Below are 14,625 nucleotides of genomic sequence, written 5' to 3'. Positions count from 1 at the left end.
TCTGCCTCTTGGCAGACTGTTGTCCTGATTCTTTGGCTTCTTGCTTGGAAGAATCACAAGCAGGGCAATGTGATGGAGTGACTGCATACAGGAAACAATTACATGCAAACAGCTTGTATTGCAGAAAAGAAGGGAGCTACCTAAAGCTGAAAATACCTTCCAGAGAGAGGAATGGGTCAATCTCTACAAGTGGAAGAAGACCTTAAGGATGCCCAGGTGGTTTCCCTTTATTGGCCTAGTCTAGGGGAGGGCTTACAGAAGGTGTGGGATGTTACCAGATGATTGATATACTTGATTGTCAGTTGTCCTCTGTTTTCCTGCAGTCACTTCCCCTGACTGGTCTCGGGCTTCTTTGCCCCTAGGAACCACTCTCCTGGCCTATATCTGCCACCTGCAGATTTGGTCCCTGCCTGGCATTATCTTCCACACTGGCCTGAATGTCCAACTTTTGGAAATTTCTAAGGATTAAGGAACATTCAGGGAAGAACACTAAGGAAAGCCTAGTAGTACATCTCACCTTAGTGTTGATTGATTAAATTAGATAAATTTGCTGGGTGTAGAGCAGGTTAAAAGTAAGATAGAGGTAACTTGGAAACACAAAATCCTCAGGGAGGGAAGCAATAGGTACAGGCTGGGACAAGGGGGCAACTGCAGAGAAAACTGGGCTCCCAGGGATAAGGGAGGCTTAATGCCAAGAGGCAGCAGAGGAGCAGGAAGGACAACGCGAGCTTCATTTTAACTCTGGTCAGGAAGCTGAGGAATGAACGGTGACCAACCTGTTGACCATTTCTGAGGAGTCAAAGGAAAACCAATGTGTTGCTAAATATTATGGTATATGTTTAGAGGTAGAAAAGAATAACAGGGACTAGAATTGGCAAGGAAAGCTTCAGAGAAGTGGTAGATTTTTATGAAACCTCAAAGGCCCAGTAAAATTTGGGTAGGTTGAGAAGAAAGATATGGGAAATACCCCAAGAACCAAAGGCTTGGTGATGGAAATGAACATAGAAAATAAATACAGGAGGTGGTAAAAACTGTGAACTAAAATAAAATCCTAAGCTCCCTGCTGACTGAACAGACCCCCTCTCAGTCAAGGGTACCCCAGAGAAACCTTAAAACTGAGTTCCCAACCATGATGGGATGGAAGGTCAGACATGCCTCAATATATCCCCATCCTTGCTAACTGCTATCAAGTTTTTTTTTCCTAAGGGCTAAATAGAAACTGATCTTGAGATCCAGACCAATATTCCTTCCTGATAAAAGACCACCAACCATGAGTGGTTTTAACTATTCTACAGAACATGTGCAGAGAAGGCTTCACCTTTTTTATATAAGAGGGCAGCCATTTCTGAACATGGACTCTGTAAAAGGTCAAAAAGCTCAATTGTGAATGCACATGTTTCTTCTTTCATAAATATTCAGGACTCCTACTATAGCTTGTTAAATATGTACATTTGGGAAACCTACTCAGTATAAATTCCTGTTCCCGTTACCCCTGCCTCACAGCTCATGTTCTTGGCTAGGAGCATGGCTTTCCAGCCCGTTGGAATAGCCACCCACAGGCTGCAACCCTTTATAAAAAATAAAGCTCTCCTTTCCAAATTATGAACCTTGTTATGTCATCATTTAACGAAAGAAAGAAAAAAAAGTAGTTGGGGAGTTCAGATTCATCTGGAAAAACTGAAGGAGATAAAACAGTCTTTATCTTACCTGTATTTACTTCTTAAATTTTCTGAAATCTGATTTCCATCCCTACCTATTTTCTTGAAGGTCATCCCTAATTTTTACACTATTAAATCAAAACCTAGCTTCCCATTCTTCTCCAAGAAGATTTCAGAAATGTCTACAATAAGATCATTTGGGTTAATTTAGAACTGCTTGATTGAAAATTGGGAAAGAACAGTGAGATTTCATGGAGTAGTTAATGACTAACAGCTTTTGAGTCAGATGACCTGGGTTCAAACATAGCTCCAACATTTCTTTGCTGTATGACTGTTTTGTGAGTTACCCCACTGAAAGGGAAATTCACTTGTACAGGCAATAGGTTTCTTAGGCCAAACTAAAGTAATTGCCAGCCTGCCTTCTGCCGGCCTTCCGGGGAGGCATAGGTCAACATACTTATGTAACCAAAGTGTTAGCTCCTATGTGAGCCCACGTGATCACACTTTCCCATGGCATGTTGCCACTATTGTTCTGAGCCATATATAAGCATTCGCTATGTTCTTGGCCACACTCCCGCAGCGGCTGTGTCCCCCTAACAATAAAGAACATGTCTCAAATGCCCGCTGCCTCCCACCTCTTCTTTCAACTCCTGCTCTGGTGCACTCACTAGCCACAGAGCCCACTCCCCACACCCATTTAAGCCCCAGTTTCCTCATTGGCAAAGATGTACTTTGTAGAGTTGTTTTGATGTACATATGAGATAACATTTGAATTTCCTAGAACAGTGTGTGCTACCTAGTAGGATTAATGGTCAAGTTACCCGCCTGTGCTCTGTTGAATAGTATATATCTCTCTCTCTCTCTGAAAGATTTTATCTATGCTCATACCTCAATGGGCTTATAATGCTTTTAACTGCCAAATGTCTATCTCTCATGTCATCTACTATGAATCTTCAAACCTGAAATTTCTGAAGCTTCCTGAATATATTCTGATTGTTATCCTGGTCTTCTCAAATTCACTGTGAGTCCAAAATAGATTCATCGTTCTCTCAAAACCTCTTGTTTTTATTTGTTTATATAACTTTTATTGAACAAGCTGGACTTTACAGAGAGCAAATGAAAGGGAACCTTTTTATTTCTCAACACTTTTCCTGTGGACGTGTTTTTCTCCTTTAAATTAAATCCTTGTTAGGCCTCAAAGCTTTTCTTGATCATTCTCAGGTAGTAAGTCTGGTGCTACCTGTTATCAAAACTTCAGACTTTCCTCCAATTAAAGCTTCACCTAACTGCAGGCAGTCAAGGTTGGTTTCTTTTTGCTATCTTGCCAGTTCTGCCTAGGAGCTGATGTTTTCAGCAGCTTTAAAATTGGAGGGTGAACAAGGGGAAAGGGGAGGAAATATCTTACTTCACTGCTGTTCCTTGGTGAGCAAACCTGCCCCCAAAGGCTGAGAGAGCTGAGAGGCCAAAGAAAAAGGCTGACAAATCCGTTTCTCAGAAAGAAATATGTGGCCAGGTGTGGTGGCTCACGCCTGTAATCCTAGCACTCTGGGAGGCCAAGGCAGGTGGATCGTTTGACTCAAGTGTTCAAGACCAGCTTGAGCAAGAGCGAGACCCCATCTCTACTAAAAAAAATAGAAAGAAATTAGCTGGACAACTAAAAATATAGAAAAAATTAGCTGGGCATAGTGGCACATGCCTGTAGTCCCAGCTACTCGGGAGGCTGGGGGAGAAGGATTACTTGAGCCCAGGAGTTTGAGGTTGCTGTGAGCTAGGCTGACACCACGGCACTCTAGCCCGGGCAACAGAATGAGACTCTGTCTCAAAAAAAAAAAAAGAAAGAAAGAAAGAAATATGTAATAGAGGCTTATAAACAGAAGTGATGTCTCAGATGGCCATGAGACAGTGGATGCCCACACTTGCCCTCCAGAAAATATCCTTTATATAGCAAGCTTTTTTGGTGCAGCTGGTTATGTCTCAGACTTTCTTGGGAAACTCATGAGTACTGGGGAGGTTAGAGAGGGATTTTTATGAGAGGTTATCTATGCTACAGGCATTATTTAAAGACCTTGCTGCAGAACACCTTGGTATGTAGAAGTCAAATATCGGTCATCATAGTGGTTTCACTTCAAGATAGCATCACTCTTGCTGTGCAACATGCTGTTTTCCTACAGCTATGAAACAGTGGTGTGGTACAGCTGTGAATCTGTGAGAGCTGATTGATAAAATTTAAGGAATTGTATGGGCTGTTAACACAGCTCTTGTTAAACATTAAATTGTATAAACTTATAATCAAATAAGTTATATTAAGACAAAGGTAATACATATTCAAAACTGATTGTTTCCTAATTATTTTACTATTGTCTTTACTTTTGAGGTTCTTTACATATATTGTATCCGTGGGTGAAAATATTATATAATGTTGTGCTGCTACACATTCCTTCCCAATGCCTTGTTCAGTGATGTCGTGTTGATAGCTTGAAATCACCCCTGATGGGAATATTTACACCATAGAAAATGGCAAATGACACAAACAAGGATTTGATTTATTATATTGTTGATTGTCTAGACTTTAAAAAGTAATGAGGAAATATTAATAATAATGAAATTAAAAGTGTGATGTATCTATTGTGGTACATTATAGTATGTTGCGAATAGCACACAAAAAAATTGAAGAAGTATTCTTCCAGTGTAGGAGAGCTGCTATTCAATTTAGCAAAGAGGTCACTGACATCATAGGCAAACAAGTGAAGGTCCAACCTACACTTTCTTTATTTTACTTCCATCTTACTAGTTAATGGAAATGGAAATGTCAAGCAACATTCTAACTACACTCATTCATCAATTGCTATCATGGTTTCGCTAGGATACAAGCATTCAGCAAAAATTAATGAAAGCATTCCATGAGAATCAGTTGGCTATATGGAATTTACAATAAAGAGTATTGCATATTTATTATTGTTTGTAAAATATTTGCTACATGTCTTTATATCAGCAAAATTTATAACAAACTGTCAACAGAAAAACTCAAACTCTGTAAAATAAAGACGTTTATTCTGAGCTGAATATGTGCCACCATGTCCCAGGGAACATGGTCTCAAGAGGTCTTGAGAAAAATGTGCCCAAGGCAGCCAGGTTATATTTTGGTTTTATATATTCATGGAGACAGGAATTAAAGGTAAAACCATAAATCAACACATGGAAGGTATACACTGGTTTGGCCTGAAAAGGCGGGACACCGCAAAGCGAAGACTTAAAAGTCAAAGGTGGGTTTTAGTAATTGGTTGAAAGAGTCAAGCTTTGTCTAAAAATCTGGAGTCAGTAGAAAGGAATGCTTAAGTTAATATAGGGGGTCTGCTAGAATGCTTGGTTAAGATAAGGGGGTCTTCTATCTGTCATGTGATGCTATCCAGAATCAAACTGGAAAGTAAACCACATTATATCAGGTTAAGAAAAACCCATTTAATGAGATTTTATTATTTGTAGGTGTGACTCACCAGGCCTCTTAAAAAGGATTTTGGGCAAGAGAAAAGGTCAGAGTTCAGTCCTCAAAACCTATGAATACACACACATACACATGCATTCATGAATGCATTTTTTTTTTTTTTCAGAGAGCCAGTTGTTAAACATTTACCAGCACAAGCATTGGTTACTATCTAGCATTGGTGTTTTCTTGGTGTGGCTGACTATAAATGCGGATTCTTTCTCTTCTGGGGTGCTTTTATGGGTGTGTCAAAATTTCCACGTCACTGAGGATTTCTCACGTACAGTCACTAGGGACCTCTCATTTGCAGTTTTTGGGCCATCCCTTCTCCAGATTCAATCCCTTTTAAGATGACACAGGGTTCACAATGGGCTTCTGGGAAACTCGCTCATCCTTTAACCACCCCCAGACCCTGAATGTGCACATCAAACCAACATAGCAGCACCTCTTTTCTTCTGCCAGACCATCTAGCTAGCCACACCTTCTTTCCTCCAGCTGAATCAGGTACCTATTCGTGCATCCCTCAGACTCCAGGGAACACATGTCAAGCCCTCCAAATAGTTCTCTTGAAGTCCTCCTCACTTGTGCTAGGGATAGGGATTGGATGGTGGGGTGAAACATTTTTCCTTCTCCTTTCCCATGTGTGCTGTGAGCAGGTTGGGGCTGGAGACAGGGAAGGAGAGAAGACAGCATACAACTGTCTCCAACGAATTCTTATTACGGTCTTCTTTAATTCATCAAATCATTATTTATATTTGCTTATATAGTCTCAAAGAATGTGATGGGCTAATGTTGGCAGACCAATTTTACAGTCTTTTAGCATGTGCCACCTAGGTGGTCTAGTACCTTGTGTTGAAGGTTTAGGGTTTGGAGCCTGTTCTTATATTGTCCTTAGCCTTTGCAACTGAATTAACCAGAAAAATCACATTTAAACCCCATGGTACACCATGTTTGTTTTATAAGTATCAGACTCATGCCATTTAGAAAACTGAAGGCATTTCTTATACTGTACAACCTCAACCTCAAAATTGAGTTTACCAAGACTTACCAATTCCAAAATGTTTTCCAGTTTCTTCATTTCAGTTTTGATTGTGACTGTGCTATTTTAAGGCTTTCTTTCCCACTTGGACTATTAAAAGAGTTTCCTGATTGGTCTGTTTTCCTCCATTCTCTGTTTCTAAATCTATCCTCCATGCTGCCAGAAGAGTTATTTTATTCAAAGGGAGATACAGTTACTCTCCTTCCCTGCCGCTTTTGCTTCTGGCACATTCCCCGTTCCTTGAATGTGTCAAGAATGCTCTCGTCTCCCGCATTACAGGCCTCCTTGCTCTACTTATAGAAGCCTATGAATCTATGCATGGCGAGCTCAGCTGCTACCTTTCCTACCATCCTCAAGCAGAAATGGTCACATCTGTAGAACTTTACTGCATTTAACCGTGTTTCCTGTGTTAGAGGTTGTGTTCCCATTGGTTGTGTCCCATTGGGCTTCTTTGAGAAAAGACGATGTATTTTATTCGCCTTTGATGTTCTCATTTTATGCCCCTAATCCCAGCACTTAGCACAGTGACTTAAGCAATATATATACTCAATAAGTATCTCTTGGGGCTTTCAAATTAGCATAGCAAGCTTAATCTTATAAAGACTGAGTCTTCAAAGTATGGCTGGATCCACCATTGTGGAGTATGAATTTGCCTTATGAAATATTACTGTTCTTTCTTAGTTTGCTGTGATAGTTCTAGACCAAGTTGTTCTGGGTAAATACATGTTGTTGTCACCCATAGTATCAGGATGGAACCCCCATTTAAAATTTGATTTGGCTGTGAAGATTAATGATCACACACACATACACCCCCCAACCCCTATAAGGGCATGAAAAGGCTTATTATTTACATAATGAGGCTTTCCGGGGAGAGCAGGACAAGCTTACAAGCTGATCCAAAAATGGCTTGGAGAGCAGAGAAATAACAGGCTCTGCTTTTAATGGGATTGGGGGATTGAGAGGGTGTGAGAGTTGTGGCACATACGGGCCAGGTCTTGTTAGGTCTGAACATCTTGTGGGCACCCAGGGAGGGCACACTCAAACTCGCTCAGCTTGCCCAGGTGTGGGGCGGCAGGAGAAAGGGGGTGGTAGGGGATGGAAAGCTGCCAGCAGTCAAACATCAACAATGGTGCCAGGGTCGTTATTACAGTAGGTAGCTTTCCTTTCGGTTTTTTTGGGTTTCCAATGCTGTTTGATAGGTTTATAAAATTTCCAAGTTCTTCTCAAACGGTACAATGGAATTTCACAGTTCAGTTTCAATTTCAAGCCATATCACTATAGAACACACTTATTACATTATAAGTAGACCAGAAAATTCCAAAGCCAATTATAAAATCTTTTTTATTACCTATATCTTTTTTGTATTATAAAAAATTGGGAATTCTCTTCAGGCTTATAAACTTTTTGAATCATGATTAAAACTTTTAAAAAATGTCCTTCATTGTGTAGAATGTTATTACAACACAATTTACATGTCCTTTTCTGAATCTTCCATAAATAAAAAATTAGATTTATAGCTTTCATGCTATTTTTGAATAAAACATTGCTACTTATGTTCATGGCATTTTAGTTGTTAATTTCTATGCTTTCCACATATAAAATTATTGTGACAGCACTTGAAAGAGTTAATATTCAATTATCTTGATGCTCAATTACTTTCCATTTTAGTGTAGGCAACATTTTAACATCAGTTACATTGAAGATCAGAGAAATTTAAATTGTTTATTCAAAAAATATATTAAATATTTTCCACAGCTATTTATTACACTAAAGAAATAGGAAGGAGCAACACTTTCTATTTCTGTTTTTTTGTTTATTGAAATCACTTGTATTTTATACAAAATAAATTAAGATGCAAGGAAAGTAAAGCATATTTTTTCTAAATGAGTAAAATGTTAAATTATGATATCAAATGGATGTGGCTAATTTATTTTAATTGATATATAGTACTGAAATTAGAGATAGTTTATATCTCTTAAAGAGTTTTACTTCTTTTTAAAAGAAAAATAAAACAGTTTTGTTGTTACAAATAAATAATACAGCAAACATTAAGTTTTTAAAAATTAACATGAACCCAAAATAGATGTATGTGAAAGCTTAAGTAAATTTCTCCTTTTTTTTTGAGACAAGGTCAAACTGGAGTGCAGTGGTATCATCAGAGCTTGCTGTAGCCTAAAACACCTGGGCTCAAGTAATCGATCTTCCTGCCTCAGCCTCTGGAGTAGCTGGGACTACAGGTGCTTGCCACCACTCCCAGCTAATTTTTCTATTTTTTGTAGAGATAGGATCTCCCTCTTGCTCAGGCTAGTCTTGAACTGCTGACCTCAAGCAATCCTCCTGCCTCAGCCTCCCAAAGTGCTAGAATTGCAGGCATGAGCTGCCATGCCTGGCCAATTTCTCCTTTTTAATCTTGAAAATATTTTCAGGTTTACATGAGACTTTAATGTTTTAGGTATCAGTTCACTTATGGTTAAAAATGATTCCTGTTAAGCATGCTTGACCAAACACAGCAAGCTAAAAATGAAAAGAAACATTCTCATTTCATTTTTAAACTTTGGAGATGCCAGTCACCAATTTCTGATTTGGTCCAGGTCAGGTCATTTAGTGCATAGAGTATATTTTGCGAAATAGCAGTATAAAAAAACATTTGATATGACAACAAAAAATTTGTTATTGTTGTGGCTGTGAAATTGCTTTCACAGAGGGAAATTTTTTTCTCACTAAAAGGAAACGTTTATTTGAAGAGACATACCAGCTGGCTCTACTGTGATTCATTTTTTGACATCTTTGCAGTAATCTAAATTTTTATCAATTGTAAAATGGCTGCAGTCCCCAACCCTGGGCACCATTCCGGGCCTACTAGGAACTGGGTGCACAGCAGGAGGCCACCGGCTGGCCAGATAGCGAAGCCCCACCTGCACCCACAGCTGCTCCCCGTCGCTCGCTCGCATCACTGCTGGAGCCCGCGGCGGCCCCCATCAGCCGGGGCATCAGACCCTCCTAGGAGCGTGAACCCCACTGCAAACTGTGCATGCGAGGGGTCCAGGTTGTGTGCTCCCCATGAGAATCCAACGCCTAATGATCTGAGGTGGAGCCCAGATTGCCCCAACCCCTCCCCGCCATCCACCGTCTGTGGAAAAACGGTCTTCCACGAAAAGGTTGGGGACCGCTGAGTTACAGCATCTGGTGATTGTAGAGAATTGGGCACCCACTCATTCTCTCCTTTCTTTTGCCCCATTTGCCTCAGAAATCTACACTCTCCTTTCCTGCATTGATTATAGTTCCCTGTTGACAAGGAATGTTAATGTCAATTGTCAGATGGTTGTGACTTATGGAATCATAATGTAACTACCTTCCTTACCTTCAAAGGGAATTGAGTAATAAGTCAAAACATTTTACACACCTAATAATATTACAAAAACATGAATAATTTTTTGGCAGTATTCATACTTTCCTTTTACATGTTTGGGTACTTTTTCTTTCTTTGCTATGATAATGCATTTTCTTTCTTTCTTTTTTTTTTTTTTGAGACAGAGTCTCACTCTGTTGCCCAGGCTAGAGTGAGTGCCATGGCATCAGCCTAGCTCACAGCAACCTGAAACTCCTGGACTTAAGCGCTCCTACTGCCTCAGCCTCCTGAGTAGCTGGGACTATAGGCATGCACCACCATGCCCGGCTAATTTTTTCTATATATATTTTTTAGTTGGCCAGATAATTTCTTTCTATTTTTAGTAGAGACGGGGTCTTGCTCTTGCTCAGGCTGGTCTCGAACTCCTGACCTCGAGCCATCCACCTGCTTTGGCCTCCCAGAGTGCTAGGATTACAGGCGTGAGCCACCACTCCCGGCCATGATAATGCATTTTCTTTTACCTGTTTCTAAATGCATTTTTTTCCCAAACTCTATACTTTACCAAGCTTTCTTCTCTCTCTATACTTCCTTTATCAGTACTGCTCCTAGTTGCCTGTCAAATGTGCATTATTCCCTAATTCATTACTAATAGAACCCTAATTTTGTCTGAATTGACAATGTGCCATCTAAAAACACCCATCTTTCCAGACTCCTTGAGCTGCAGTGACCATGTGACATAGTTCTAGCCAATGAGTAAATTGATGATCAGGCAGGGAGTTTGGGAAAATCTTTGCTCTCCTGTTAACAGGAACTTCTAGTTTCTCCTTTTCTCTTCCTCCTTCTTCCTGTCTGAAATGTGGGTGTGAGATCAGAGTATAGCAGTCATCTTGCAACCATGTGATGGGAATGAAGATGAAGGCACACGTGCTAATGATGGAGAGGGGAGAGATGGAAAGATCCTTCTCTAAAACCTTAATTGAATCACTTTTTAAATTCTGGATTGTCTACGTCCGGGCCTGTTGTTGCCTGAGACAAATAAATCACTGTATGTTTAATATGCTATGAGTTTTCTGTTGCTTATCACTGAACATAATCCTGAGTCCCCTTTTATTTCATTACCTAAGACCATATGCATTTGATTAAGCCATATTTATTCCTCTTGCTTATCTCTGCTTTCTCTTCAATGCACTATTTGAAAATGTAAAAAACTGAAGGCAACATCCTGCAAAGTCACATAAATTGCTCATGGTTCAAAGGAGTTCAGTGATTTACTCTGGCATTTCTCAGTGTGATTTATCTGCAACATTTTGTTGTAGACATGTTGTGATTTATAATTTGGGGACCTTGATGACAGTTTGATTTCCTCCCATCATTACTTGACCACACTGATGTCAGTTCATGTTAACTGCGTCTACAAATCCAGTCCAAATTAATCTTTTTGTGGATTTACAGTGTGAGAGGGCGTGACATGTTTTATCAGACATAGATTCCAACTGGCCACTCTTTCTATAATGAGGTTGCTTAGCAGTGAGTGGGAAATAGGCCACTGTACAGGACAACTTATAATTAATACCTGTGTGTATTTATAGGCATATCTACATCTATATCTACTAATATATATCTGATTGGGATATCAAATAGTTATATAAAGAAAACTGTTTCTAAGGCAATGGCTTTGTTTTATATCCAATCACAGTGGATTTGTATTTAATGGTTTAATATGGAAAATTTATAAGTCTGAATATGTTTTGTAGAAGTTTGTATTAATCAAAATTAACCAAATATGCTCAATAAGCATGTTTTACTTTTGTAACGAAAGAAATATAAAATAGATTAAGAGAAGTGCATTTGGGTTACATAAATGCAAATCAGTACAGCCATTCTAATGTTATTTGAAAGCCTTTGAACTGTTACCTTTTCACTCATTTATTCAAATATTTATTGAACACCTGCTATGTGCTGGACATTGTTCCAGGCACTTGGGATATATCACTGAATGAAACAAACAGAAATTTCTACCATATCAGGGAAAGACAGACAATTAAATAAATAAATAAATACATAGAGATGTTTGTTAAAAAGCACAAAAAGTGCTAAGTGCCTAGAAAACAATTAGAACAAGAAAGGTGGGATCAATAATGTGTGCGGAGGTGTGGTGTTGAAAATTTAATTAAAGTCAATAGATGGGTCTCATTGAAAAGATGATATTTGAGCTAAGACATGAAGAAGGTGAGAATGCCACGTGTATGTCTGGGAGAAGAGCTTCAGAGATGGTGAGGCAGGAGCATGGTGGTGGACAAACAGTGAAAAGGCCTCACAATGGTAACATGTCTGGCATGGAGAAGGCAAGTCTGGTTGGAGCAGAGTGCACGAGGGGGAAAGAAGTACGATATGAGGTGAGAGATGATCAAGGAAGGTGTGGGCAGATTAAATAGAGCATTGTAGGCCATACAAGAGCTTTGGCAATTATTTAGTGAAACAAGGAGTCATTCTAGGGCTTTGAGCAGAAGAGTGACACGCTCTGAAGGCAAGGTCAAAAGCAGAGAGACAAAATGCAGCAGGTGAGAAGAGGTTGTGGCTTGTACCAGTGACAAGTACTTAGATTAGGAATCTATTTTGAAGAAAGAATTAATAGGACTTAGGGAGATTTGTAATATAATTTTTATCATCCATTCTAGAGAGTTCTAAACCTGAAAAGGTATGCTGTTAAGTATTATGCCAAGAAAAGATATATAAGCCCAGAAAAAACTGACCATAAAATCTTTATCTTCATTTGTGACCTTGAGAAAAGTATTTCCTCCCTTTTCAGAACAACTTCTACTTTCCTTCTTTCTTAAATCCACTCTAGTCAGGCTTTGCTTCTATAAGCCATAGAAATCAATCTGTTTGTTATTTCTTCTCTGTCACTCAAAGGATTTGCCTTTCCATTGTTTATGGAGCTAATTATTTGATCTTAGTCACGTACCTAAATTGAAGAACATTTTTCTCCAGGTAAGATTTTCTTCTGCCTCTGCTGATACCCGAGGTCACCACTCACTTGGAACCTTCCTCTGGAATTTTGGCTCAGTGTAGAAGTCTCATGCTTAGCTTCCCTTTGTTGACTGTGGCCCAAGGTGTAGTATCTAAACACATGAAGTTTGACGATCTTTGTAGACCTCTTCTCCCTCTGTGAAGATCCATGGTGTGTTGGAAAAGTATGTTTTCTTTCAAGAAGCTGAGTGTTCTTTAGCAGAAAGGTCTCACAATACTTTCATCTGAACTAATGCTGTAAGCAAAGGTCAGTGTTCTATGTATACAAGTTTATTGCTTATCCTTACATTTTACTACTTTATATTTTTCTAATAAGGTTTAAAATTTGTCAGTGTTTCTGTCGTTCTCCCAAACAGTTCAGGAAACTTAGCATACTTTAACTTCTTGATATCCACTGAATCCCATCTTCCACATAATTTTCATTGTTGAGTATATTAGTTCAATATAGTTTTAATTTTTTATGTTTTGTTTGAAATTGACTTTTTATAAATTATGCATGTACATATGTCAAATAGTTTTACAAGACTTGCAATAAAAATAATAGTCCCCTCTGTCACTTTTTCCCATTTTGAAATTCTCCTCCTTTAAGGCAACTATTTTCAATATTTTTTGGTTTCCTCTGGTATTGCCTCTTTTTTTATGGTTGTTACTAAGTAACTGGCACTTCTGTTTTTTTTTAAATCTATTTTCTACTATGAAAGATGTAACTTTCTTAACTAACCCATTCTACATGTTTTCCCATATATTTACACACTCACATTACTGCTTTTGATAATATCTCAATATAGTCAATCACAATTTTGATTAAATCAGTGTTCAATGTTTAGATGATTATCACTGTGTAAATATTATTCATAGCTAATTCACATATTGTACTATAATTACATTTCTTGTATAATTTTTTGTTTTTTCTGGAATATCCTGAAAATTGCCTTGATTTTTTATTTACTTAGTTTTCTTTGCTCTTACCACTAATTTCTTCCTAAACTCTGCAGAAAAATGAAGTCGTAGCAAAAATATAGAAAATTAATACATTGGTACCATTGTGTGCTACTTACTGCCATCATGGAGCTTACATTCTAGATCAGTAAATTCAAACACTTAATGTTCTAAATCACTAAATTGAAACACTTAACATTCCAGCTCAATAAATTCAAACAGGATCAGGTAATCTATTAGTTTTGGTTTTTTCCTTGGAAATGTCCTTCCTAGAGCCATTTATCCTCCTGATCCAATTAAACATTGCTCTCCACTTTTTGCTGCATAGTAAAAAGTGTCTTCGTTGTCATACAAAAAATTTTATTCACTTGAGTTGAATCCCTTGTTTCCAGAATCCAGTGATTTTTTTCTTTTTATTGGTTTACTTCTTCATTTGTGATGAGCATGCCCAATGCAAAATAAAAATGTAGGGCCCTTTATTCAAAACTCCAGTGTTGATCAGTAGCAAGATTGTACCTATGAATAGTCCCTGTACTTTAGCCTGGGCAATAGTGCAAGACCTTGTCTCAAAGAAAAAAAATTCCCACAGGCAGAGCCAATACATTATTACACCAAGCTTGATGCTCTCCATGAGCATGAGTCCCTGTTGATTGCACAGGTCACATATACCCATGAAGCTGGCTCTGTTCTCAGGTTTGGGGAATCAACCTAAAAAATATCTTCTCCCATTCCTATTTCTACCTGGGGAACAAATAATAGAAACTTGACCTGAAGAGTTATTTTGAGAGAGGGGGTGATTTATTGTGTTTTTTTTTTTTTTTTTTTTTTATGTGCCTGAGATTGTACCTACAAGGGTATATCATTCCCAGTCCTGATTTAATTGTGAATGACAGAAAATGAGGTCTGATCTTCCTTCCTAGCTTTTCCTGACAGATTAGCCAGTATCTCTAGGGTAAAATGAGCTCCCAAGCTCAAATAACAAGACATTTGAGAGCACAGCCATTTGAAAAGAAAAATAACAGATTAGGTTGCAGATACAAACAGAAGCAGAATATTAGAAGAGATACAACAAAAATTAAAATTGAAGTAAAAAACATAATAAAAATATGAAGAATAATTATGAACAATG

Source organism: Eulemur rufifrons, chromosome 16 (assembly GCF_041146395.1).
Source record: "Eulemur rufifrons isolate Redbay chromosome 16, OSU_ERuf_1, whole genome shotgun sequence".
NCBI lineage: Eukaryota > Metazoa > Chordata > Mammalia > Primates > Lemuridae > Eulemur > Eulemur rufifrons.
This window is presented reverse-complemented; position numbering follows the sequence as displayed.